A 27,916-nucleotide genomic window follows, 5' to 3' on the forward strand; every position below is an offset into this window, starting at 1 on the left:
TAGGCTGGTTCTGCATTCGTCTCTGCATGTCTGAAACCCTGATCATGTGACCTTTCCTAGGATCCTGCACTGTCTGATTCTGCAATTGTCTCTGCATGTCTAGAAACCCTGATCATGTGACCTTTCCTAGGATCCTGCACTGTCTGGTTCTGCAATCATCCCTGCATGTCTGGAATCCTGATCATGTGACTGTGCACTGTGATCCTGGAGGATCTGAACTGGAAGCTCTTCATTGCTCCTGACCCGGAAGTGGTGGTGCTAGGCCCTTATTTCAGACCGCCCCTTCCTATGCTCCGGGCCTGAGTATTGTGTTGCTTCTCTGCATGGCTGCTTAGTCTGTGGGGTTGCTCCCTCTATTCTGTGCCCTTGCACTCTGCTCTGTCGTGCGTCTCTGCACACGCTCCGTGCTCGTATTCTGTCTCTTATCTCGTGCTTTGTCTTGCGTTGTCCTCCGTGCTCTGTTTGTCCTTGCTATGTTTCCTTGTTATGTTTTGCTCTGTCCCTGACGTGCCTCTTTACACGTGCAGGCCTCGCTCTGTACCCTGTCCCTGACGTGTTAGTGGTCTCCGGCTGCGTGGCTGCAGCGATGCCGCCTCTAGTCGTGCCCGCTTGCTTTTGCAATCGTCAGTACCACCTGCCGGTGCTCCCAGCTGTGGTCTCCGTGCTCCCTTGCACGCACGCTGGTTCTTGCACTGTGCCTTTTCGTGCTACTCTTGCACAAAGCCTTTTATCTCTTTGCTCTGCTCTGAACCCTAGTTTGCCTGCCGGATTCCGGAACCTGCCGACCGCTGCCAGAGGTCCGGACCTAGATGACTGCGGCCTGATGTCCGGAGCTGTTGTCCGTAGCCTGCTTCCTGGACCCTGTCGGTCGATGCCAGCACCCCGGATTCCGATGCTATTGAACCCGTCCCTGGCGTGCCCTCGCACGCGGAGGTCTCCGTCCTTGTACCCGTCCCTGGCATGCCCCTTGGCATGCGCAGGCCTCCGTCCTGTGAACCCGAACCTGGCGTGTCCGTTGACGCGCATCATGTCGTTAACCCTGTCTTGTTTCCTTGCATGGAACCCTGGCTGACTTTTGGATGTCCGGATCCTGATGATTGCCTACAGAGCTTCAGAACCTGATGTCCCGGTTGATCTTCGCTTGCTGTCCGGAGTCTGATGTCATCGTGCCTCCGCCTACCATCTGCATGTACCATGCTTGGACTTTGGCGTGCCCTTGCACGCACTTTGCTATGTTGTCCCTGTTCTGGTTATGTTTGTACCTGATGTTATCCCTGAAGCCTTCCTTAAATGAAGTTTCTTTGAACTAACGTCTCGCCTTGTCTTGATTCCCTGAGCCGGCCGTCTGGTCGAGCTGCTGTGGTGGCTCACCCCCCTTGGTCTTGCCCCTGACACTCCCTGTATAGGGGGTGGTTCTCTCTAGGTTAGCTCGCCCTAGGTGGGTGGGTGCCACGGTCCAGAGGGTCCACTCATTCAAAGAAGAAACGACTCAGCGTAAGCTGACGCTCGTCACACACATATTTTTCAAGGGGGAATATTGGGCAATAAGTCCATGTCCTAACATGCCTGTAACTGGGACAGATGGATCGGTATTATTTCAGAGGAACAAACACTGGAATGTTATTTACATCAGGGTGTGCAGTGGAACTATTTACTTCAGGCAGACAACATTGTCATTATTATTTATTTCAGGGGTTTTCTTCTCTGTGTGTCATGATTGTCTATGGGGAAGGGGTGATAATGAGGAGGAAGCAGCTGCAGAAGGGTTCAGGCACTACTGCTTCTTTTGGTAAGTGTTCTACTGTCTGAGCCCAATTCTGGATTCATAGTAACACTGCTCAGTACTGCTGTATAATGCCCACCATGCTGCTACTGCCTCTGTGCACGCTACATGGAGATAGATGGAGCAGCACCTCCTCATCTATACGTGTTTTGAAGGCATAGCAGCTAGTATCCATCCATTAACTCCGGAAAAACTGACAATTAGCTTTGCAGCCTGCAGAGGGGAAATCTTTACAAAAACAAAGGGTACAAGTCAAATTATGACCAAGTGAAGTGCTATTATGTATAAGCTCTTTCTCTGACAAGTCACCTGAAATGCTAGTTATGCTTTAAAGGAGTTGTTCAACAAACATGTGTCACCTACCCATGAGATATAATAAATGTATGATCTCTGGGGTCCAGCTGCTGAGACTGCTCACTGATCGGGAGCACAAGAGGCCTGAGGGTGTGTGCACACGTTGGGGATTCTGCTGTAGATCCGCAGCGGATTTAGCCCCGCGGATCTGCAGCAATTTCTACTGCGTTGTACATTACCCTTTTAGCCTATGTAAATAGAAAAACGCAAAAACGCAGTGCCCACGGTGCCGAATTTTCCACGGATTTAAATCTGCAGCATGTCACTTCTTTGTGTGGATTCCGCAGCGGTTTGGCACCTGCTCCATGACAGATGTCAAACTGCAGGGGAAAACCGCAGGCTAATCCGCAATAAATCCGCAGATAAACCGCAGGTCTTTTGACCTGCGGATTTAGACAAATCAGCGCAGAAAATGCCGCAGCAGAATCCGCATCGTGTGCACGCACCCTTAAAGTCCCCCTGTGAATGGAGAAGTAGTGATTATGTGAGACCACCACTTCTGGAGCTCATGAACGGAGCAGTGGTCACACATTCTCACCACAGCACCATTCGGTTAATTGGTGGGGTCTTAGCAATTGGTGTTCACACACGTATAACCTATTGGTCGGTGATTTAGGTTGTGTATGTGATAATTCCTTTTACGGGGTTATCCGGGACTTTTATATCGATGGCCTATCCTTAGGAGAGGTCATCAATAACTGATCGGTGGAGTGCAGCATCCAGCATGTCCGCCAATCAGCCGAGTTGCACAGCTCTGTCAATGGCACGGAACCATGTGGGCACGGCTGAGTGGCAGGAATGCTGGGTGTCTCTCTTCCCCACCAATCAAGATATTGGTGACCTATCCTTAAGGTGCAGTCAGACGGCCGTATAAATCGGGGTGAGATCAGTACACGGTGCACGGACTGGCCGGCGGCTCTCCTGACCCGAGCGTGACAGCTGCTGCATAGGAATACACGAAACCGTCATGCTTGGGTACGGAGGGCTGCCGGCCAGTCCGGGCACTGTGTACCGAGCTCACTGATTTATAAGGACATCTGACTGCGCTCTGAGCATAGGTCATCACTATGAAAGGCCTTATAGTCTCCTCTCATTGTGCCTCCCTATAGCACATGCATGTGTCCATTCACTGACAGCAAAGCAAGCTACTGAGCACAGGGTCACAACTTGCATTACAGAGCGCCATTACTTGTCTAATATATAAAGCTCAAAGTGTGTATGTATGTGTGTATGTATGTATGTGTGTGTGTATGTGTGTATGTCCGGGATAGGCATCCGCACCGTCGCAGCTACAGCCACAAAATTTGGCACAGTCACACGTCTGGACCCCGAGAGCGTCCTAAGCTATGTTGTGAGGCGAAATTTTAACCCCGCGCGTTCCAATTCAAACAATTTTGCCCCCGTCTACATACTGGGGAAAAAGTGTGTGTGCATCAAGCCCCGCCCCTCATTATGATGTCATAATGCCCCTATTTGCATACTGGGGAAGCAGTGTGTGTGCATATCAAGCCCCGCCCCTCATTATGATGTCACAATGGTTGCCATGGCGACGCTGATGTCATCATAGGTTGCAAGCCCTGCCGCCGCTCATTATGAAGTCATAATGGTTGACTATGAGATGGAGGATGTGTGATGGGTATATGTGCACTGGACTATGGGATGGAGGATATGTATGACGGGTATATGGGCTCGGGACTATGGTATGGCGGATGTGTATGACGGGTATATGGGCACTGGACTATGGGATGGAGGATATGTATGACGGGTATATGGGCACGGGACTGTGGGATGGAGGATATGTATGATGGGTATATGGGCACGGGACTGTGGGATGGAGGATATGTATGACGAGTATGTGGGCACTGGACTATGGGATGGAGGCTATGTATGACGGGTATATGGGCACGGGACTATGGGATGGAGGATGTATAATGGGTATATAGGCACTCGACTATGGGATGGCGGATATGTATGATGGGTATATGGGCACGGGACTATGGGATGGAGGATGTATGATGGGTATATGGGCACTCGACTATGGGATGGAGGATATGTATGATGGGTATATGGGCATGGGACTATGGGATGGAGGATGTGTGATGGGTATATGGGCACCGGACTACGGGATGGAGGATGTATGATGGGTATATGGGCACTCGACTATGGGATGGAGGATATGTATGATGGGTATATGGGCATGGGACTATGGGATGGAGGATATGTATGATGGGTATATGGGCATGGGACTATGGGATGGAGGACATGTATGATGGGTATATGGGCATGGGACTATGGGATGGAGGATATGTATGATGGGTATATGGGCATGGGACTATGGGATGGAGGATATGTGTGATGGGTATATGGGCATGGGACTATGGGATGGAGGATATGTATGATGGGTATATGGGCATGGGACTATGGGATGGAGGATATGTATGATGGGTATATGGGCACGGGACTATGGGATGGAGGACATGTATGATGGGTATATGGGCATGGGACTATGGGATGGAGGACATGTATGATGGGTATATGGGCATGGGACTATGGGATGGAGGATATGTATGATGGGTATATGGGCACGGGACTATGGGATGGAGGATATGTGTGATGGGTATATGGGCATGGGACTATGGGATGGAGGATATGTGTGATGGGTATATGGGCATGGGACTATGGGATGGAGGATATGTATGATGGGTATATGGGCATGGGACTATGGGATGGAGGATATGTATGATGGGTATATGGGCACGGGACTATGGGATGGAGGACATGTATGATGGGTATATGGGCATGGGACTATGGGATGGAGGACATGTATGATGGGTATATGGGCATGGGACTATGGGATGGAGGATATGTATGATGGGTATATGGGCATGGGACTATGGGATGGAGGATATGTGTGATGGGTATATGGGCATGGGACTATGGGATGGAGGACATGTATGATGGGTATATGGGCATGGGACTATGGGATGGAGGATATGTATGATGGGTATATGGGCACTGGACTATGGGATGGAGGATATGTATGATGGGTATATGGGCATGGGACTATGGGATGGAGGATATGTATGATGGGTATATGGGCATGGGACTATGGGATGGAGGATATGTATGATGGGTATATGGGCACTGGACTATGGGATGGAGGATATGTATGATGGGTATATGGGCATGGGACTATGGGATGGAGGATATGTATGATGGGTATATGGGCATGGGACTATGGGATGGAGGACATGTATGATGGGTATATGGGCATGGGACTATGGGATGGAGGATATGTATGATGGGTATATGGGCACTGGACTATGGGATGGAGGATATGTATGATGGGTATATGGGCATGGGACTATGGGATGGAGGATATGTATGATGGGTATATGGGCATGGGACTATGGGATGGAGGATATGTATGATGGGTATATGGGCACGGGACTATGGGATGGAGGACATGTATGATGGGTATATGGGCATGGGACTATGGGATGGAGGACATGTATGATGGGTATATGGGCATGGGACTATGGGATGGAGGATATGTATGATGGGTATATGGGCATGGGACTATGGGATGGAGGATATGTGTGATGGGTATATGGGCATGGGACTATGGGATGGAGGACATGTATGATGGGTATATGGGCATGGGACTATGGGATGGAGGATATGTGTGATGGGTATATGGGCATGGGACTATGGGATGGAGGATATGTATGATGGGTATATGGGCATGGGACTATGGGATGGAGGATATGTATGATGGGTATATGGGCACGGGACTATGGGATGGAGGACATGTATGATGGGTATATGGGCATGGGACTATGGGATGGAGGACATGTATGATGGGTATATGGGCATGGGACTATGGGATGGAGGATATGTATGATGGGTATATGGGCACGGGCCTATGGGATCGTGGATGTATGATGGGTATATGGGCATGGGACTATGGGATGGAGGATTATTATAATTTGTTATAACTAACCACAGTTAGTTACTATGCCCGGGCAGCGCCGGGCTCTTCAGCTAGTTCTTAATAAACTTTATTGGTAGAAACCATGAGAGAACACTGCGCACATTCTGCAAAACTGCTGCTGCCGGCTGAAGCGTTCACGGCCACTCACCCTCGACCTACATTATCTGCACTGATTGGCTGTACCCGGAACCTTCGTCCAATCGGAACAGTCCCAGAAGAGCTGGTCAGCAGTTACTATAAGGAAGGAAAGAGGAGGCCTTATTTGATGACTGATTGGCTAGCGCTGATCACGTGACGTCACTTTATTTACACTTCTCAAACCTAAGCCGTGCGGCTGACACTAGAGGTGGAACTGAGTGCGAGGTGTGAGGGCGCTTCTTGGTATCCGAGCAGACGCACAGCGGTAATGAGCGCACTACCAAACAAGAGGTGGAAATGCGCATCCGTGATTTAAAGGGGGAATGCTTTACTTGATGACGTACTCGTGTTTCTATCGGTAGAGTTCTACTGAGCATATTTTATGGGTCCGTTTAGGTGGACATTTTGTTGGGGTTTCATTCCCTGTATAACATTACTCTGTGGCTTCCTAAACATGGCTGCCGCGCTTACAGTGAGCTACTGGGCTGCGGACCCCTGTTAACGCCAGGAGATTACAACGCCCAGTAGGTGGAGCTAGAACGTGAATACTATACGTGCGCAGCCGGGGGGCTACGGCTGACGGGTGGGGGGTGTGGTGCTGAGCGGCGGAGGACGCGTTACCCCAGGCAGGTGGCGCTGCTGAGCGGCTGAAGTCTCCAGCAGAAGCTGGGACGTGCAGGGCAGGCTCTTACCACAGCTACTGCCACAGCTCGAGCGGACGGAGCAGCCACCCGCGGATTAAATGTGCAGCAGGAAGGAAAGCAAGGAGACACAAGCTCTGGTTCTCCTCCTCCCCTGGGGGAAGCAGGGACCGAACACCTCCCTGGGGGGAGAGGCTGCAGCCCTCTGAGGTAAGGAGCTGCGGTGCGGGGCTGGAGAGTGGGGTCTGTCAGCTGGAGTGTGCAGGCGGGAGAGCTGTGACATGAGTGCGGGGGGGGGGGGGGAGTGCTTCCACTGTGTGTGTGTGTAATATGCATGTGTCTATATAATGTGTATATTATATGTATGTGTATATATGCTACTGTGTTTGTGTGTGTATATATGTATTATGCATGTGTGTATATAATGTGTATGTAGCTATATCTGTGTGTTTGTATAACTGTATATATAATATGCATGTGTGTATGTAGTTATTTGTGTGTGTTTATATATGACTGTAAAGCGCTGTGGAATTAATGGTGCTATATATATATATATTTCATGTGTATGTAAAGTGTGTACATAGTTATATCTCTGTGTGTGTGAACAAAAAATATCTATATATGAGTTGTGGCCAGAAGTTTTAAGACTGACACATTTTGGTTTTCACAATGTTTGCTCCTTCTGTGTTTCTGCATCTTAGACAGATGTTTCTATGGTTACTGAAATGTAATTATAAACATTGTATAAGTTTTTAAACTTTTCCTGACAACTATCAAGTTGATACCAAGACTCTATTTACAGTGTTGCCCCCTATTTTGTGCTGGCAGCCAGATCTCCACCGCTGGGACAAATCCTGACCGATGACCCATTCTTGTCTGATTATTGGTTGGAGTTGATCATAATGTCTGTGTTTTTGATTGTGCACCCATTTTTTTTTTTTTTTCAATGTTTATCACAGGTTCTCAGTGGGATTGAGATCTAGGGGGGTTTCTTGGCCATGTGCCCAACTCTTCAGTGTTTTGTTTCCCGAGCCGCCAAGTTACCACTTTTGTCCTGTGACATGATGCTTCATCATGGAGGGAAAATTATTGCTCATTGTTAAATTGTCCCGGGAGATGTTGCTCTTGGAGGACGTTTAGATGGCATTCTTTTTATTCTTAGGCAAAATAGTGAGTGAACCCGCTCCATGGATGGTCTCAGGATGCTTTACTGTTGGCAGAGGACTCCTGGTACTACTTCCCTTATCTTCTCCCAACAATCATTCTCCCATGTATCCCATGCAAAAAAATTTTTTCTACCGTGAATAAGTATCCATCTTCGTGTAAATTGATCTGCTGTGTTGAAATTTTTTTTCCCCCAAAAAAGAATTTTATTGAGCGGTCAGTGTGTGGACTGGAAGATGTCTTCAATGAGGGTGTTGCTCACCTATCCATATCCAGGGCGATTAGATGACCTCAGAGTGGCTTCATTCTCATACTGCAGTGCCATTCAACCATTGTGTAATGAAAAATGATGCAAGTAATATATTTTGTACTTTAAATCCTTATATTTTCAATATCTATAATTATTTTCTCTGCTATGAATAAAGAATGGTATCTAAATATCCTCCAAGTGCAACTTGTCGCAACTATCCAGGAGCAAGCTCAGCATGCAGGACATTATTCCTGTTCTGACAGCTGTCAGAAAACAGAGCCAAGATGGACCGACACGATAGTCGTTAAGGCCCCTTGCTTCCTAATGTAACAGACAAATGGAACTCCTGATGTGTGAACCCTGCCTAAGAAAAGATTCTCCAGGAAGTTATTGGGTGGACAAATATTATCTAGAACCGACATATCGGGATAGGTGACAAATCCCCTTTAAGCAATGACACCCTAAAATGTGTTACATGTGACTAAGTCTGTTCGCAGCAGTGCCGTGGAGTCGGTATAAAATGGACAGACTCCGACAATATATAATAAATTGGGTGCTGTAGTACTGTTCAGTATGTGCTGAATATTTTTCCATAAGAATTTGGGAAAGTTATGAAATGACACTGACTAGTCCAGTGTGGCTCTGGCTGGCTTCTTTCTGCTCCACGCCAGTTGATTGACAGATCTCTGCCTATGAACACACATGGGAGAGATCTGTCAATCAACTATAACAATGAGGACAGAAGCCGGCCGAGGGACTGTACTGGAGTAGTCAGGTCTTTTCCTATAACCCTTCATCGGCTACTCAAGCTATATTTTCTCTGGTATGCCACAGCATTTCAGAGCAGTCATGCTGCCAGGCTCTGATTCATGCTGCCCGTTGTTCGGGCATCATGATTCTACTGAAAGATTCCGTTTTAAAGTTGATGAAAATGGAAAATTTTAACCAAATTACCCGTTAAAAAAAACAACTTAAGAACGATCAATTTAGAGGCCCTAATAAGTTTGGGGCTTGACGTTTACTGTAGGTAGCTGTTGGCCAGCTGCTCTTCTGTCCTTGTGGAGTATCTTTTATTGGCTACTATCCGTCATTAGTCTGCTAGCTCAGTGGCTGTGTGTGCTGTTATTGATGTATGTGGGCGATACTGGCCCTAGCCCTGAGCAAATTCATTTATTCTAGTGTCTTCCTCCCCCACCATCTATTGGCAGCTATAGCTATTGTGCCTGGGAGGTCGCTGCATTGCTACACCGTGATACAAGGGTCAGTCCCATATACTTGGCAGTAAACACTTTAAGATTTCTATCTCCTGGTCATATCTTTACTCCGCTTTTTATGCTTTAATATTGAGTGTGACTTAACACTATGGTCCTGTGTCATCAAGCCGTTTTCACCAGAATTTTGGCATAAACTGATTAAAACCTTGCAGCTGTGCAAAAATGTTACTACTTATGGTATTTTTACACTACTTTGACAGCTCTCTTCCACTTTTCAGAATGTGTTGGCGGAGATTAACAGGGTGGGGTTGTAGCCGAAAAAAAAATTATTTTACTCCACAAAAGTGGCATCAATTACAGCCCAGTATATTGTAGTCATGGACTGGAATACATTTCTTGCAGGGGTGCACAACAGCTGTCAAATTCATCAAAGGGGTTGACCACTATTTTTTTGGGGGGGACCTTTCTTTAGGAGAGTCTATTAGTACCTGAGTGTGGGTGGAACACCCAGCAACCTCACCGATCAGCCCAGGGAAGTGGAGTCAGTAAGACAAAACTTCAACTTCTCAATTTCCCTGACGACTCCACAGCACTGGTCACTACTGAGCATGTACATAAAGTGCAGCACAGATTCATCTCATCTACAACTCCACAGCACTGGTCACTACTGAGCATGTGCATAAAGTGCAGCACAGATTCATCTCATCTACAACTCCACAACACTGGTCACTACTGAGCATGTGCATAAAGTGCAGCACAGATTCATCTCATCTACAACTCCACAGCACTGGTCACTACTGAGCATGTGCATAAAGTGCAGCACAGATTCATCTCATCTACAACTCCACAGCACTGGTCACTACTGAGCATGTACATAAAGAGCAGCACAGATTCATCTCATCTACGACCCCACAGCACTGGGCACTACTGAGCATGTGCATAAAGAGCAGCACAGATTCATCTCATCTACAACTCCACAGCACTGGTCACTACTGAGCATGTACATTAAGAGCAGCACAGATTCATCTCATCTACGACTCCACAGCACTGGTCACTACTGAGCATGTGCATAAAGAGCAGCACAGATTCATCTCATCTACAACTCCACAGCACTGGTCACTACTGAGCATGTGCATAAAGTGCAACACAGATTCATCTTATCTACAACCCCACAGCACTGGTCACTACTGAGCATGTGCATAAAGTGCAGCACAGATTCATCTCATCTACAACTCCACAGCACTGGTCACTACTGAGCATGTACATAAAGTGCAACACAGATTCATCTCAGCTAAAAGCCGAGATCTCTAGATCAGGAGCAGAACAGACATTTCATCACTTTCCAAAATGATTATGAAACCATTTAAAGCACTGAACTACTGTACCCAATTTGTTAAATATTTTAGTAGTTCGAGTTGGTCCATTTTATACTGACTCCGTGACCTGAAGTTCACCAGCCGTGACCAGAAGTTCTCAGAAGCTGCTGGAAACAGCAGCGCCTTCATTTCTATTTCTATAGTGGCCATGGCCAGTTACTGCAGATTTGTACCTGGCTGAGGCCACTGTAGTTTTGACAGAGCTGCTGTTTTCTGGCAGCATGCAAGAACTTTGGGCATTGGTAACAGCTCATCAACGGGGGCACAGGTTTGCACTCCTAAAGACCAGGTATGAATAGACTATGCTAAACATAGGCCATCGATATGTTAAAAAAAGTGTCCAGTTTCTTTAAAAGGCACACATCTTACTCCAGCACACTCTTCATCAAGACTAGGGTACAAAAAACATTCTTGATGCATCAGGGTCAATCTATCTTACTTATAGACGGATCCCATCTATACAGCCTCACAGTAGTTAAAATAAAATCAGCGTTGCTCATCTTCCCCTGCTCCAGCACTGCATAGCATATAAAATCACTCTCCCTTTTACAATCTGAAGGCTGTAGATTCACTGTCTGATGGGTGTTGCAGGCAGAAAGCTGAGCAATACCATGAACAAACCTGGTATCACAGTAGGCATATTGGAAAGACATCTGCAAGTTCTCACCTCCAATGGCCAGCTTCTAAAGCAAAGTGTATTTACATAGTAGGGTAAGTTGGTAACTATCTGGGAAGCAGAACCCAAAAGTGAGATGGGGAATGTAGAGCAATGGTGGGAAGGGATTTATTCTGCTTTATAGGGTATGTTTCCACGGTCAGTAAATGCTGCGGATTGAAAGCTGTGTAAAGCCGCAGCGTCCAGATGTTACATCATAGTATAGGGCATTTTATGAAATCCCATCTCCACTATACATGCAGGGACGCCTCCGGCTCCCTTGCGTAACCGGACATGCGGTGCATCTTTCTAGACCGCAGCATGTCTATATCACCGTCCCATGTATAGGATGCGGTGATTCCGCATGGTTCAATGAGCACATGCGGAAAGACCGCGCGTGCAAAGCTGGGCCGTGGGTGGCAGCGCCCGCTCATCTGGCCACTTGCCAGCTGATGCGGCCACTGGCCTGGCTGTTGTTCCTGCCACCGGCCCTCTGCGGGCACGGTGGTTATAGTTTCTAACCCTCCCGGGATTTTTCTATCCCGCACTGCAGGGAGATAAGCCGCCACGCACCCCATCCTCGCCCTAGCTTGAGACCTTGAAACCCCCCCCCCCCTGCAGCCACTCACAGCGTCTCTTGCCTGCTCTCTTCTCTTTACACAGGACCTGTGATGAGGTCACAGGAGGGGAGGAGTCAGTGGGTCACATGATCAGGAGCCTTTGTCCAGACCCCTGATCATGTGACCCCCCCTGACTCCGCCCCTCCTGTGACCTCATCACAGGTCCTGTGTGCACAGCCCTGCCTCTTGGTGTCTGCCGAACTCTGCTGTGCTGGTTGTCATGGTGCTGGATGAGGTAAGTATGTGTGGGGTCAGGAGGGGTTTACAGGGTAGATGTAGCAGAGCTGTGTGTACAGGGAGCGGAGCCGCGCGCGTGAGCGGAGCCAAGTGTGTACGAAGCATACAAAGTGGGCTTTTCCCACGGACACAGGAGTACATGGCGGAGCCCCGAGGAGCATTTTAAAACTCGCACATGACATTCCACCGGAAGTGATGTGCTGGAAGCTGACCGGAAATGAGATTTCATGAGGAGATTGTGACGGAACTAGGAATGCTTCAGTTCCATCACCATGTCCTCCTCCGACAGCGGGATCGCCTTGGAATCGGGGATGCCGGCCATGTGAGCGGATAATGATATGTCCTGCATCGGGAGGCTCAGGTGGGCACTACAATGGGAGCCTGGCTGCTACAGTATCTTTATGGAATCTTTCTTTATTTCTTTCTCTCTTTTTCTTTCTTTCTCTGTTCTTTCTTTCTCATTCTCTGTTCTGTCTTTCCCTCATTTTCATTCTTTCTCTCTCTCTGTTCTTTCTTTCCCCTCTTTCTTTTTCTTTCCTCTTTCTTTCTCTGTTCTTTCTCTCTTTTCTTTACTTCTTTCTTTCTCTCTGTTCGTTCTGTCTGTTCTTTCTTTCCCCGCTTTCTTTCTCTCTCTGTTCTTTCTCTGTCTCTCTCTGTTCTTTCTTTCTTTCCCCTCTTACTTTCTCTGTTTTCTTTTTTTCTCTGTTTTCTCTCTTCCTTAGTGCCAGTCAGTGTGCCCATAATGCCAGCCACTGTGCCTTCAGTACCAGTCAGTGTGATCAGCAGTGCTAAATGGGTGCGGTTGGGCGTGGACATGGGTTTGACTAGTTGCAAAATGGATGTGGCCGGGGCGTGGCCTAAAATTTGCAGCGGCATGCTGTCTTTCTCCCTCTTTCCCTTCTTCAAAAGTTGGGAGGTATGATAGGGGCGGCTATGACCAGGGTTGCTGGTTGCCCAATGGATAGCAGTTTTGCCAGGAATTCTGTCACTGTGCGTATAAAAGGGGACAGAGCTTTGGGAGGAGTACTGCAGCTAAAAGCAATATATAGAACTGAGCTGAAATACTGGGCCCAGCTGTGCCTTCATGTTATATAGTCGTGTTAATCTCTCACTTCTTGTAACCTACGAGTGTACAAAGATATTATATAGTCACCATGTGACTAGTGGGCCTGTGTAACTTCAAATGCCAGGGCTGAATTTTAGTCCCAGTCTGGCCCTGATGCCGAAGAACTGTTTTTTGCAGGTCCTTTGTATGTCACAAAAAATAATTACAGTTTAAAGTTTTCTGTCCTTGCTAGTTATGTTGGATCTCAATTCGGATGATCGTGTAATCTGCATATAATGCCAGCACTTGTGCTCCTCACCTGCTTTACTGGAGAAGTTGAGCGATTGCCTCTGCTTTTGATACAGCTGCTGTTCTGTAAAACTGCGTGCTTGTTGTGCTTGGACAAAATTGTTAACCCTGGTGACATATCTGCGATCGTGTCTCAGTATTAATATTTCTGAGGGTTTCCTCTCAGTCTTGGTATTATCGATCTCATCTCATTCTACTCGGTGTTTGCCCTGGAACTGGTACCTGTCAGTAATAATAAATAAATATATATATATATATATATATATATATATATATATATATATATATATATATTTTATTTAGTACAGACCAAAAGTTTGGACACATCTCATTCAAAGAGTTTTCTTTATTTTCATGACATGAAATTGTAGATTCACTCTGAATGCATCAAAACTATGAATAAACGCTGCGTTCACACGTTGCGGTTTTTTCGCGGCGGTTTTTACCGTGAAAACGCGAAAAAACAGCGTCCCATGCAATCCTATGGGATTCCGCAATGCTGTGCTAATGCTGCGGATTTTCCTGCGGGCGGAATCGCTTTGCGGTAAAATACGCAGCATGCTCATTAATTTGCAGAATCGCGGCCATCCCGCACCCATAGGATTTCATTGTTCTGCTTACTTTCAGCATGTGACTGTGCCCACCATGCGAGAAGTAAGCAGAACATTTGCGGATGGTACCCACCCACAGTCCGGAGGAGAGGAGACTGTCCTCCGGGCTCTGGGTACCATATCCCTGTAAAAAATAGAATTAAAATAAAAAAATCGGGTTATATGCACCTTCCGACGTCCCGTGCAGCGTCCCCAGGCTTCAGCGATACACGCGGCAGCTCCCGTTCCCAGTAATGCATTACGATGCATTTGCTGACGTCACGTCTCGCGATCATGTAGCGATCTCGCGAGATCGCGACGTCATAGGTCATTGCCGCAATGCATCACTGGGAACGGACCTGTCGGAGCATCGCCTAGGCCTGAGGACGCTGCAAGGTGAATATTACCCGAATTTTTTTTTTTTTTTAAATTAGTTTTAACATTAGATCTGTCACTATTGATGCCGCATAGGCAGCCTCAATAGTAAAAAGTTGGTCACACTCGTCAAATACTATGTTTGACGAGTGTGACCAACCTGTCAGTCAGTTCTCCAAGCGATGCTACAGATCGCTTGGAAAACACTAGCATTCTGCAAGCTAATTACGCTTGCAAAACGCTAGTTTTTCCGCGGGAAAATCACGGGAATTTAAAATGCGATTTCCCCCCCCCCCCCCCCCGCGGAATGGAATTCCGGAATTCACGCGGTAATTTCCACGAGAGTTCCGCTACGTGTGAACCCAGCCTAACACTTGGAATTATATTAACAAAAAAGTGTGAAACAACGGAAAACACAGTATGTCTTATATTCTAGGTTCTTGAAAGTAGCCACCTTTTTTCTTTGATTACTGCTTTGCACACTCTTGCCATTCTCTTGATGAGCTTCAAGATGTAGTCACCGGAAATGGTTTTCACTTCACAGGTGTTCCCTGTCAGGTTTAATATGTTGGATTTCTTGCCTTATAAATGGGGTTGGGACCATCAGTTGTGTTGTGCAGAAGTCTGGTGGATACACAGCTGATAGTCCCACTGAATAGATTGTTAGAATTTGTATTATGGCAAGAAAAAAAGCAGCTAAGTAAAGAAAAACGAGTGGCCATCATTACTTTAAGAAATGAAGGTCAGTCAGTCCGAAAAATTGGGAAAACCTTGAAAGTGTCCCCAAGTGCAGTGGCAAAAACCATCAAGCGCTGCAAAGAAACTGGCTCACACGAGGACCACCCCCAGGAAAGGAAAACCAAGAGTCACGGAGGTCGGAGATGGAGCTAGCCTCGGAAACAAGCTTGCCTGAGGGGTCAGACCTCCGGGACTCGGATCCCGAGGAAGAGGGAGAGATCCTGACTGACAGGCGGGACCAAGGCAGGAAATACCTGTTTAGACTAGAGGACACTGAGGACTTGGTGCAGGCGGTAAGGAACACCATGCAGATTGAAGAAGTTCCTAAGCCGCAGTCCCGACAGGACCTGATGTTTGGGGGACTGGTTGCTCGGAGACAGACTATGTTCCCTGTGAGTGAGCACATTAAGACAATGGTCCTTGAAGAGTGGAAGGAGGCAGAACGTCGACTCATGCTGTCCCGGGACTGTAAGAGCCGACTGCCTTTTGACCCAGAGGAAACTCTATTGTGAGAGGAAATTCCTAAGATCAATGTTCCTGTAGCTAAGGTTACCAAAAAGACCGCCATCCCCTTCGAGGACTCGTCAAGTCTCCGAGACCCGATGGACAGGAAGGCGGATGTCCTGTTAAAGAGAACATGGGAAACGGCGGCGGCCCTCACTAGGGTTAACATAGCAGCCACCTCGATGGCCAGGTCCATGTTCCTATGGGTGGGGCAGTTGGAAGAGCACTTAACCAACAAGACCCCTAGATCTGAGATCCTAGCTTCCCTCCCCCTGATGAAATCAGCCACGGCGTTTCTTTCAGATACGTCGGCCGAATCAGTAAGATTCGCAGCCAGAAACCGCTCCCTTTCCAATGCAGCTAGGCAAGCGGTTTGGCTAAAGTCCTGGTCAGGGGATAATGCTTCAAAGGCGAAGCTTTGCTCCATCCCCTTTTCAGGCTCAAGGGTGTTCGGACCAGCTCTAGATAGCATCTTAGAGCAGGTGTCTGACAAAAACAAAGGGTTTACAGAGGAAAAACCCAAGCGTCCCCAGTCCTTTCGGAGGGGGCCCTTTTTCCGGACACAGACCGAATTTAGGAGCCAGGGTAGATCCAATAGAAGCTCCTATAGAAACGTGCAGAGCCAAGGGGGGAGAAGCAAAGGCCCTTTTTTTTGCATCAACCTCCAGGTCCAGAAGGCAGTGATGCCATGGGCGTCGGGAGAAGACTGCAACACTTTGCAGAGAGGTGGGGCCAGGTAACTCACAACCAGTGGGTCCTCAGAACCATCACAGAAGGTTACAGCATAGAATGTTGTTCCTCTCCCCCCGACAGATACATTGCCCCCACTGTAGTCCCAGAAGGTTCTGCCATGTGGGCAGACCTACAGAACATGCTCAGGTCAAAGGTCATAGTGCCTGTTCCGCAGTTGGAGAGGGGAAAGGGTCACTACTCCTCCCTGTTCGCCATTACAAAACCATCCGGCGAGGCCAGAACTATCATAAACTTGAAACCTCTAAATGCCTGGGTGGTATACAAAAGGTTTCGGATGGAATCAATACGTTCGGCAATTCATCTCATAGACAGGAATGCTGTTATGTGTATCCTCGACCTGAAGAGTTCGTATTATCAGGTCCCCATCCATCCCTCATCTCAGAGCCTGCTAAGATTCGCTATCAGACTACCGGCCTGGACCTGCCACTTCCAGTTCCAATGCCTTCCAGTCGGGCTGGCTTCAGCCCCCCGAATATTTACAAAGCTGGTAACAGAGGTAGTGGCCTACCTGAGAAACCAGGGGGTCACTATAATACCATACCTAGACGACTTTCTCCTAGTCGCAAGATCAGAAGAGAAGCTAATTCAGGACAGGAGCTGAACGATCAGAACATTGGAGTATCTCGGCTGGCTTGTCAACGAACAGAAGTCGGACCTAAAGCCAGAAAGCAGGAAAATCTTCCTGGGAGTCCTTCTAGACTCAAGAAGCAGAGTATCCCTGCTTCCAGAAAAAAAGTAGCGGATCATTCAGGACAGAGCCAAGAGCCTCCTAAAACATCGCTCCTCCATAAGAGGGGCAATGGAGGTCCTGGGCCTGATGACGGCCTGCATTCTGGGCGTCAGAAGGGCCCAGTTCCATTCGAGGCCCCTGCAAAAAGAGATCCTCGCAAGATGGGACAGACGTCAGGATTCACTAGACGGGCCCATATCATTGCCAGATCCGGTAAAAAGATCTCTACGGTGGTGGATACAGCCCAGAAACTTACAGGTGGGCGTGCTATGGATAACCTCGCCATACGTGGTAATCACTACAGACGCCAGTACGTGGGGATGGGGAGCCCATGTAGAAGGAAGAATTTTCCAGGGAAGATGGCCAGTCAGCATCAGAAACAGATCCTCTAACTTCAGGGAGCTCTATGCGTTCTGGGAAGCCCTGCGTCAGAACCGGTCGGTAGTGAGAAATCGACACGTCCGAATACTGTCCGACAACACAACGGCAGTCTCATTCCTGAAGCACCAGGGAGGCCCGAGACATCGACCGCTCCAGGCACTAGCAGGACGAATATTCGCTTGGGCAGAAGAGGTTGTCCTCTCAGTAACGGCAATCCACTTGGAGGGTTCTCAGAACGTAGTGGCAGACTACCTAAGCAGACAGCAGGTCTGCCTGACAGACTGGGAACTAAGAACTCAAAGGTTGCCAGATTCTACTCCCCGAACCCGGCAGACCACCCGGATGGAGTGGATGCCCTGAGCTAGGCCTGGAAGGAACCTTTCCTGTACATTCCCACCACTGGCGCTTATACCGGCGGTACTCAGGAAGATCCGCGAGGACCGCGCGACTGTGATGGATGATAGTGCCATACTGGCCAAGGAGGAATTGGTTTCCGCTGCTAGGGGCCACGGCAGTAGGAAACCCAGTCGAGCTACCCCTGAAGGAGGACATCATCCACCAGGTCCCGATCCGCCACCCAGATCCAGCAAGACTACACCTCTCGGCATGGATCCTGAAAGGAACATCTTGAGAGCAAAGGGCTTATCCGATCAGGTCATATCCACTCTAATGGCCAGCAGGAAGCCGGTAACATCCGCAATCTACCGGAAGATATGGAAGAGATACTGCCTGGAAGGTGGCAGGTCCGACCTACTGGCAGGTGCCCCCGACCTCCCTAGTGTTCTAGACTTTCTACAGTCGGGGTATAATAAGGGCCTTAAACCCAGCACGTTAAAAGTCCAGATTTCGGCCTTGAGCTCCTTCTTTGACTGCCCTTTAGCTTCCCATCATTGGGTGGTAAGATTCATAAAGGCCACGCAGCGTCTTCGCCACACAATTAGGCAGCTTATCCCGCCATGGGACCTCGGCCTGGTACTCAGATCCTTATGTAGGGACCCCTACATCCCTAGTGAAAGGATGACCATTTCAACTCACTCGGAAGACTGCTTTCCTTGTAGCCATCACCATGGCCAAAAGAATAGGAGAGATCCAGGCCCTGTCCACCAAAGATCCATATCTCCAGATCAGAGAAGATCATATAATCTTAAGATTAGATCCGGCGTTTATCTCAAGGTAGCCTTTTACTAGAATATAAATCAGGAGATAGTGTTACCATCCTTCTGCAGCAATCCCCGCAATGGGAAGGAGCAGCGTCTCCACTCTCTAGACGTAAGACAGGCAGTTATAAGGTATCTAGAGGCCACTAATGACTGGCGTATTGACCCAAACCTGTTCATCCTTTTTGGGGGTAGAAATAAGGGGAAAAAAGCCTCTAGGGCGTCCATCGCAAGATGGATCACCTCGGTAATTTTGGACGCCTACCAGTCGGAAGGCGCTAGCCCGCCAGATTCCTTAAGGGCCCACTCTACCAGGGCAGTTTTGGCCCCCTGGGCTGAGGGCGCAGGCGCCTCAGTCGAGCAAATTTGTAGAGCTGCAACCTGGGCCAGCCTTAATACATTTTGCAAACACTACAAGCTTGATGTGTTATCAGGCCAACATACTGCATTCGGCGGATAGGTTCTCCAGGCAGTGATCCCACCCTGAGGAGGTGCTTTGGTACTCTCCATGGTGCTGTCAGGGGGACGTCCTGGAAAATGGGTATTAGACCTACCGGTAATAATGTTTCCAGGAGTCCATCCTGACAGCACAGGTAGTTCCCTCCCTGTTTGTTATGTTACGTCATATGATGTAATATGATGGTATCATTAAAAGAATTATTGCATTATCCACTCTGTGTTACTTGTTAAATTACTGAGGGAAAAGGGGTGGGGCGGGGCCTTTTAACCTCTCTTGTGCTTTCCTGTCCCTGTAAGGAGGAGGAGGACGTCCTCCATGGTGCTGTCAGGATGGACTCCTGGAAACATCATTACCGGTAGGTCTTATACCTATTTTCAGTTGTTTCACACTTTTTTGTTAGTTTATATAATTCCACATGTGTTAATTCATAGTTTTGATGCTTGCAGACTGAATCTACAATTTTCATAGTCATGAAAATAAAGAAAACTCTTTGAATGACAAGGTGTGTCCAAACTTTTGGTCTGTACTGTACACACATTTAAAACTGTGCAAAAGTTTTATTATTCTCAACGCATTCCACTATGTAATGAATAAAGATTTGCAACTGGTATATTTCATTCAGTGATATCTAAGATGTGTATTTTAGTGTTCCCTTTATTTTTTTTTTGAGCAATGTATATATCATGCACATTATAATACAGATCAAACTATAGCAACTACTGATATGAGCTATGCTATGTATGTTCAGTCCTGCAGTGTGGATAGTTGTATATAGTGATTTATGTGTGGTGCAATGGGATCTGTACTAACTACTGTGAAGAGCGGTGTTGTACATGTTAGTCTGGAATGTGGATCCCGATTTAAATGTAAAGTGAGATCTAGAGTAACTACTGTGATGATTAGTTGTATATGTTCATTACTTATATGTGGATCCTTGTGTACAATTATACATATGTATTGTATACATCAGTGTTGGATTGTGGATCCCGGTATATAGTGATTAATATATGTACAGTGGGGTCTATAGTACCGTAATTACTGTGATTGGATCCAGCATAATATGTCCATAAATAAACGCGACCTGTCCAAGCAGAAGCTTGAACATAGGTTGGCGTGAGTTCTTGGCAAACTGGCCATGAGTTGTGTTACTGGATTTCATGAGCATTGAAGGGGGGTAAGGCTACGTGCACACACTGCAGATTCGTCTGCGGATTCATATCTGCGGAACCGCAGGTAAAATGACCTGCGGATTGGCCTGCGGCTTTGCCCTGCGGTTTGCCACCTGGACAATGGAATAGGTGGCAAACCGCAGCAGAATCCACAGAAACAATTGACATGCTGCGGAAAAAAAACCCGCAGCTTTTCCGCAGGTAAAAATCCGCAGCATGTGCACAGCAGAATGTTAATCCCATAGGATAACATGCTACTGTACACTGGCTGCAGAACTGCTGCAGTTCTGCTGCGGTGAAAACTGCAGCAGAAACGCAGCAAAAACCGCAGCGTGTGCACATGGCCTAATACTTTTAGGCTATGTCCCCACGGTGCGTGTTAAAACGCACACCAAAAACCGGACTCCTTCCCAGAAATCGCGCGTTTTTTTTCCCCGCGCAATATTCAAGCACTTTCCAAGTGATTTGAAGCATCGCTTGGAAAGTGATTGACAGGTTGGTCACACTTGTCAAACATAGTGTTTGACAAGTGTGACCTGCTTTTTACTATTGAGGCCGCCTATGCGGCATCAATAGTAAAAGATAGAATGTTAAAATGCTAAAAAAAATAAAAAAATCGGTATATTTACCTTCCGGCATCCCGTGCTACATTCCCGGCCTAAGCGTTCCAAGTAATGCCTTGCGAGACCTGTGATGACGTAGTCTCGCGTTGCTATAGCGATCTCGCGAGACCACGTCATCACTGGACCGTGCCGCAAGGCATTACTGGGAACGCTTAGGCCGGGAATGCAGCACGGGACGCCGGATGGTAAATATACCCCGATTGTTTTTTTTTTTTTTTTTTTTTTTTATATTTTATTCTTTTTTTTTTACAGGGGTATGGTACCCAGGGCCTGGAGGACAGTCTCCTCTCCTCCACACCAACCGCACATGAGACGCTTAACTTCCCGCATGGTGGGCATAGCCACATGCGGGAAGTAAGCGGTTTTCATGCATTCCTATGGGTGCGGAATCGCGGCAATTCTTTGCGATTCCACACAAAAGAATGAGCATGCTGCGATTTTTTTTCCGCGATGCGATTCCGCCGCGGAAAAAAGCGCAGCATTAGCACAGCATGTGCGGAATGTCATAGGAATGCATGGGGGGCGTTCTGTACACGATTTTTAAACGTTTTCGCTGCGTTTTCACGCCGAAAATCGCGGCAAAAAACGCTTAAAAATCGCTACGTGGGCACACAGCCTTAGTTACACAGCCTTTGTCCTCTTGGTGTCTGATCTCATATGACTAGGTGTAGCAAATGCTTGGTGATTTTGTTGCTGGTCTGACAAATATTTAAAGGCAAGTTACAGCAGGTCATGGGGTCACTTAGTTTTGGCTGATATATGTATGACATTCTTATGTATATGTGGCAGTTTTTTTTTAACCCTTTTAAGGGGTTTTCCATGCTCTCAAGGATAACAGCCTGGGGGAGAGGGTCATATAGATCCTACCACTGTTACCACTTTGTCACAGATGACACCGGAGAGATCATCCAGATCCCAGCACTGCCCTTGATATGTAAGGAAATGCCGCTGCCTCCAATATCAGAACAATTACGCAATTGACGAGTCCGCGGCTGCTTGCGCTACTAGGCCAGTTTATTGGAGAACTCAGTGAGCGTATGGTATATAGAACTCCCGATTCCAATGCATGGAATATATATTTGTGCCCTGGTATGTTCACTGCCAACTCCACAATAACAAAATAATTGGCTACTACTAGCTGCCACAACCAATCATTTATACGGGCCGATTGGATAACATTTACAGGTAGCGTATGGCTTCAGGGGTGCAGTTTACAGAGCAAGAGGAGAAGAGAAAACAGCAAAAAAGCAGAGGTTTACCCATCCAGGCCTGGACGGGTAAACCTCTCTGCTTTTTTGCTGTTTTCTTTTATTATTGGAGGATTTTATGGTCCTCTTTCTGTGCTGTTTCAGTGTTACAGAGCAAGAGGAGCAGAAATATTACATTTTATATATTTAATCCAGATAGGCAGTGTTTATAAAGAATATACAAGATGATACAGAATGGGAACAAAACAATACAATATATATTACATGAAATAAAAAGGAAAAATACAAGAAAATTACTAAACCTGATATCATGGAAATGGCTCAGCACTTAGCAGAGTGAAGCACTCTGAATAGGGAAAATGGGACACACTCACAATGAACATGTCTTCCCGAAAGAACGACCCAAACCCAATTACGGCTGTTTCCTAGATTAAAATTACGCTCACATACCTTCCCATGATTAGCTCGAGGGGGCTGGTTGTTGGATGTGTTCAGCCCTTCAGATTTTTAGAGATCCCCAACTTACAGGATATCTCCAGCCCTGAAGGTCCCTGGTGGGAGAGTTTGTTTCTTATTGTGATTTTATCTTTTAATAAATATGAAATATGACGGTATAGCATTGGCTATTGGACCATTAAGTTGACGTTATTAGAATAGCCCTACAGTGATGTGAGTGGATGCGTCATGTTCATCCCTTTTCCACAACGCCAAAAATATATCTCCCTTAATTATCGGATCAATGTAAACCCCACCATTCATATCTGACCACTGGCACCTGCCAGGCTGCGAGAAATCCTTTATGCTGGGGAATCAGAATTCTCCTCCTAAGCGTAAACAAATCTCAGCCTCCTTGTCTGTTTTTCAGAGACTCTCCTGTTTAATTACCTGGACACTGCAGGGGGTCTCTAAAGGAGCTGGAGGTGTCAAGTCTCTTTAACTTCCCTTTTTATCACTAATCCCAGATGTTCATGTGAAGGGGGGTGATATGTCCCTTCTCTGGAAATGTCTTACGGATTTTTTTGTTTTTTCACTGACACATGGGGATAGGGCATCAATATCAGATGGGTAGGTGTCTAACACCCGGCATCCCCACCAGTCGGACATTTTTCAGCTTTTTCGGCAGCTTAATGTTCACGTGCAAGGAACCGGGTTGAAACAGCTCTGTATAGTTTAGTGAATAGCTGGAATACTGTTTACATTCAGCCTCTGCCAAAGCTGCAAATGACTGACCATTGGGGCTGCCTGGGGTTGGATCATCTACAATTTCATATTGATGACTTTACAAAAGGAGGGGTACAAAAGTAATCATCAAACATTAGCCAATTGACAGTATCCAGTCAGAGCTGACAGTGTTGGACTGTGTGGAAATGCATTGTATTGACATGATTAGGCTAGGGGCACATATATACAGTGCCGTCTGCTGCATTGGGCTTCTTGTCGGAAACCTATTTTTCAGGGAATTCAACCCCAATGGAGCCGTTCACTATTATGAGGTGAATGTAGTCATATTTAGACACGCTCTGGCCTCCTATCTCAGCAATTTTTGTCTTTTTTTTTTTTTTTTTACATGCTCAAAAATATGGTCTGCCACATTTGTGTGTTTCTGAAAAATGCAAATGCTAGGACAGAGGCAAGAGAGAATCCACTAGTTAGGCCGGCGTCACACTAGAGAGAAATACGGACGAGTGAGAGGCGTGAAAACTACGCATTGCACACAGACCAATGTTTCTCTATGGGGCAGATCCCATCATCCGTAGATTTATCGTCCGTAGTTTACGGGCCGAGACAATCGGCGTATTACGGGCAAAATACACCAGTGCTAATTAGATTAGATTTTTTTTGTTCCCACCCCCATCATCATCAGTTCCCCTCAGGTCAGCCAGGGACTCCGCGCAGCCTCACTGACGTCCCTGGCTGACCTGAGGTGAACTGAGCGTGGGAAAAAATCAAACTTTCCCACGCTCATTAGTTCATCAACGGCCGGCCGGGGAGGCTGCGCAGAGATTAACTAATTCATTCTGGCAGTGGTTTACAGCGGGCATTAGCATCGGTCCCGTTGTAAACCACTTAACCCCTTCTGATGGATTGCAGCGGGGGACCTGACTGACCAGCGGAGAGGTAAGTATATTGTTAAATTTTTGTTTTATTTTAATTTTTTTTTTTTTTTTACAGGTCCATGGTTTATTTATGGATTAGCAGAGGAATAAATTTGTATACGTTGGATCTGACCCCAGCCTTACTCTGAGTCTCAAAATAATGAATGGGCTCTTCTTGGCTTTTCTTGAGCGTCCTGTTTTTTGGGGATTCCAATGAAAACTCTAATGCAGTCCTCTGTGAATGGCACTTGGATATGTGTGATCCTAGCCCAATTGCTAATACCTGGTTAACAATTTCCTTATAATTTTCTTGGTGGAATAACAGAGGAACAGTATAAACAATGAGTTCTGAGAAAAATGCTCCAGAATTGTTATTTAATAAAGGATGCATGTTTCTTTTTAAACAGGTTATTTTTTCTTCTTGCTAGTTGTACGAGAGTCGGTGTAAGTATGTCCCGATCCTGCCCACTCACCGTATGATGTCCTGAAGTACCCTTCATTTGTGATGAAGGGTTTGGCTTATCAACTCTGTTATGAGATTTTCTGAGCATTGGCATCATGGCCTTTCCAGCAGCAATGGAGGGGAACTTATTGTACCGCGTATGAACTTGGCCGCAAGTGTCCCTGGAAATCCGAGTGAAATGTTAGCACCCATAGAGCACATAGATAAGAGAAGTGAATTGTATCTAAAGATATTTTTACTTTTCTAGTTCTTCTGCGGCTGACTAAAAACATTTGAGCCAAATGCTTTACTTTGTGAGATGGCAGAAAAAAAATTGTAGTACCAGATAATTGTTACAAGGTATTGATTGGTAGGATGTATAATCTTGCTTGGTCACATGCATAAGAAATGGGCCTTCTTTCACCAGTCCTGATAGTGAGACGAACGGGTCAGTCAGAATATGCTGGAGCTCCGACAGATGACCAGACTTGACCAACTACTGATTGCCTTTAATTAGTACTGTGGGTTATATTTATACTTTAGGTTATATTTACGGTAAATCCCATCTGCTCAAAAGTATATTACAATTACAAACTTATTTTAATGGGGTTTTCTGATAATAGAAAGAGCTCCGATTGCAGCTGTGAACCCCTGATCTGCCGCTGTTATTCTGACCGCAGTATTTAAGGTGCGCGGTTGGAGAAGCATGCTGTTCCGTGCATCCATCAACTCCCCTTCTCCTTACCATATCATTGCGGGGTTCTGAGAGGTTTCCATGGCAAGTAGTGGTGACTTCCATGTCAGGAGTCTTGGAAAGCCCATTGATTTCGCTATACAATGGAATAAAGCTGAATTGTATTCAAAATAAGTGATGAGACCATTATATGTTTAAGCCCCCCTAGGGGGACTAAAAAAGAAAATTTAATACTTTTTTTTTTATTTTTTACAAATGTTAAAAACATTTAAAAACCTAAAAAAAAAGTTATTCGCCTTTTTCAATAAAAGCTGTAAAGGAAGGAAAAAAGACAGAATTGTTTTTTTTTTTTTTTTCCGGTTGCGATCGTGGTCAAAATATAATTACACCAAAATGGTGTCAATAAAAACAACATCCTGCCTTGCAAAAAAAAAAAAAAGGCAATCATATGGCTCAATTGATGTTGCAAGGTAATTTTTACTACACAATGAATGCTGTTAAAATAAAAGACAATGGTGGAATTAGTTTTCACCATTTCTCCAGCTTTCTTCTGTTCTCCACAGTGCATTGTATGGTAAAATAATTGGTGTCATTAACCCCTTTGAGATGGAGGCCTTTTTAGTTTTTACGTTTGTTTTTCGCTCCCCTTCTTCCCAGAGCCATAACTTTGTTTTTTTTTTTTGTTTTTTTTTCCCGTCATATGGCCATGTGAGGGTTTGTTTTTAGTGGGAAAAGTTGTCCTCTTGAACAACGCCATTGGTTATACGAGATCATGTACTCAAAAATGTGGAAAAAAAAATTCCTAGTGCAGCGAAATTGCAAAAGTGCAATTCAACAATGTTTTTTGGATATTTTTTTTACCATGTTCACCAAATGCTAAAACTGACTGGCCATTATGATTCTCCAGGTCATTACGAGTTCACAGACACCAGACATGTCTAGGTTTTTTTTTTTTTTATCTAAGTGGTGAAATTTTTTTTATTTTAATACATTGTTGTGCTGACCAAAAAAACGTAATTCTGGAGTTTTTACTTTTTTCTCGTTACGCCGTTTAGTGATCAGGTTAATTTTTTTTTTTTTTTATATATATATTAATAGGATCGGGCGATTATGAACGTGACAATACAAAATGTGTATGTTTTTGATTATTTTTTTAATTTTATTTTGAAGGGGGGGGTGATTTGAAATTTTTATATTTTTTTTAATATTTTTTAAAAACTTTTATTTTTTTATTTTTTTTTTTATTTCGTTTTTTACTTTTGGCATGCTTCAATAGTCTCCATGGGAGACTAGAAGCTGCCATAACCCGATTGGCTCTGCTGCATACAGATCACCTGTATGTAGCAGAATTGCTCACTTGCTATTAGTGCTGACCACTGAGCAGCGCTCATGGCAATCCGGCATAGACAACCATAGATGTCTCCAGGAGACCTCTGGTTGTCATGCCATCGGTGACCTGCGATTACGTGACAGGGGTCACCGATTGCCGAAAGAGCATTTTAAATGCTGCTTTCATAGTTTCCATCCGTGGCTGTTTCGGGCTGTTTACTGCCTCAGTTATTCCAGTTTCATGTTGCAGTACTGCTGCAGTCAATCAGCAGCCACTGATGGGCTGAGAGCTTTCAGTGTGCTGTCGGAGTGGGCCAGCTTTTTTTTCTTGGGGAATCACAGCTGACATCACTGGAGTAGTGACTGTCTGCGAGGTAAGTACCGTTTTTTTGTTTTTGTTTGTTTTAGGAGGGGGGGCGGCGGTTATATTTTATGTGGTGCACCTAAGCAATTAGAAAGGGGTTTTCCAATTGTAGACCTTTAACTAATCACTTGTTTAAGCTAGGGTGTTTAATGGGTTATTCTCATGAATAAAGTGCATTTTAATTAATAGATCTTAGAATAAAAATAAATTCCACAATTGGATGTTGTAATAAAATGTTCCTGAGCTGATAAAATATTACAAATGTGCCCCCTGCTATGTGCACCCTGCAAACATGGTCTGATCGTACCACAGCTCCTGGGAAGTGACGGAAGCAAAAGAATACAGACAGGACAGCATATGATCTCCAGTATTAGATCAGATAGAGTGGGCAGCAGTGTAAGCAGCCTCTTCTAAACTCGGTACCCCTGGTATCTGTAGTATTAGTACATACCGGTTCCACCTACCCTCTCTTTCCTCGAAGAAATACTTTTATTGGATGTGCATTAAAAACATGAAACAAAAA

At 46.0% G+C, this 27,916-nt stretch overlaps 1 protein-coding gene across 1 annotated transcript in view; it reads left to right on the top strand.

Moving 5' to 3' along the window:
* Positions 1-6,430: 6,430 nt before the first annotated feature.
* The window catches only part of LOC141086374 (signal transducer and activator of transcription 5B), a 247,273-nt gene continuing 225,787 nt past the window's right edge, over positions 6,431-27,916 (top strand). The window contains exon 1 of the mRNA XM_073572342.1: positions 6,431-7,120. The gene's annotated coding sequence lies outside the window, so the exon portion shown is untranslated. The remainder of the gene's footprint in view (positions 7,121-27,916) is intronic.

Source organism: Dendrobates tinctorius, unplaced genomic scaffold, assembly GCF_039654945.1.
Source record: "Dendrobates tinctorius isolate UK_male_01 unplaced genomic scaffold, ASM3965494v1 ptg000032l, whole genome shotgun sequence".
Lineage (NCBI taxonomy): Eukaryota > Metazoa > Chordata > Amphibia > Anura > Dendrobatidae > Dendrobates > Dendrobates tinctorius.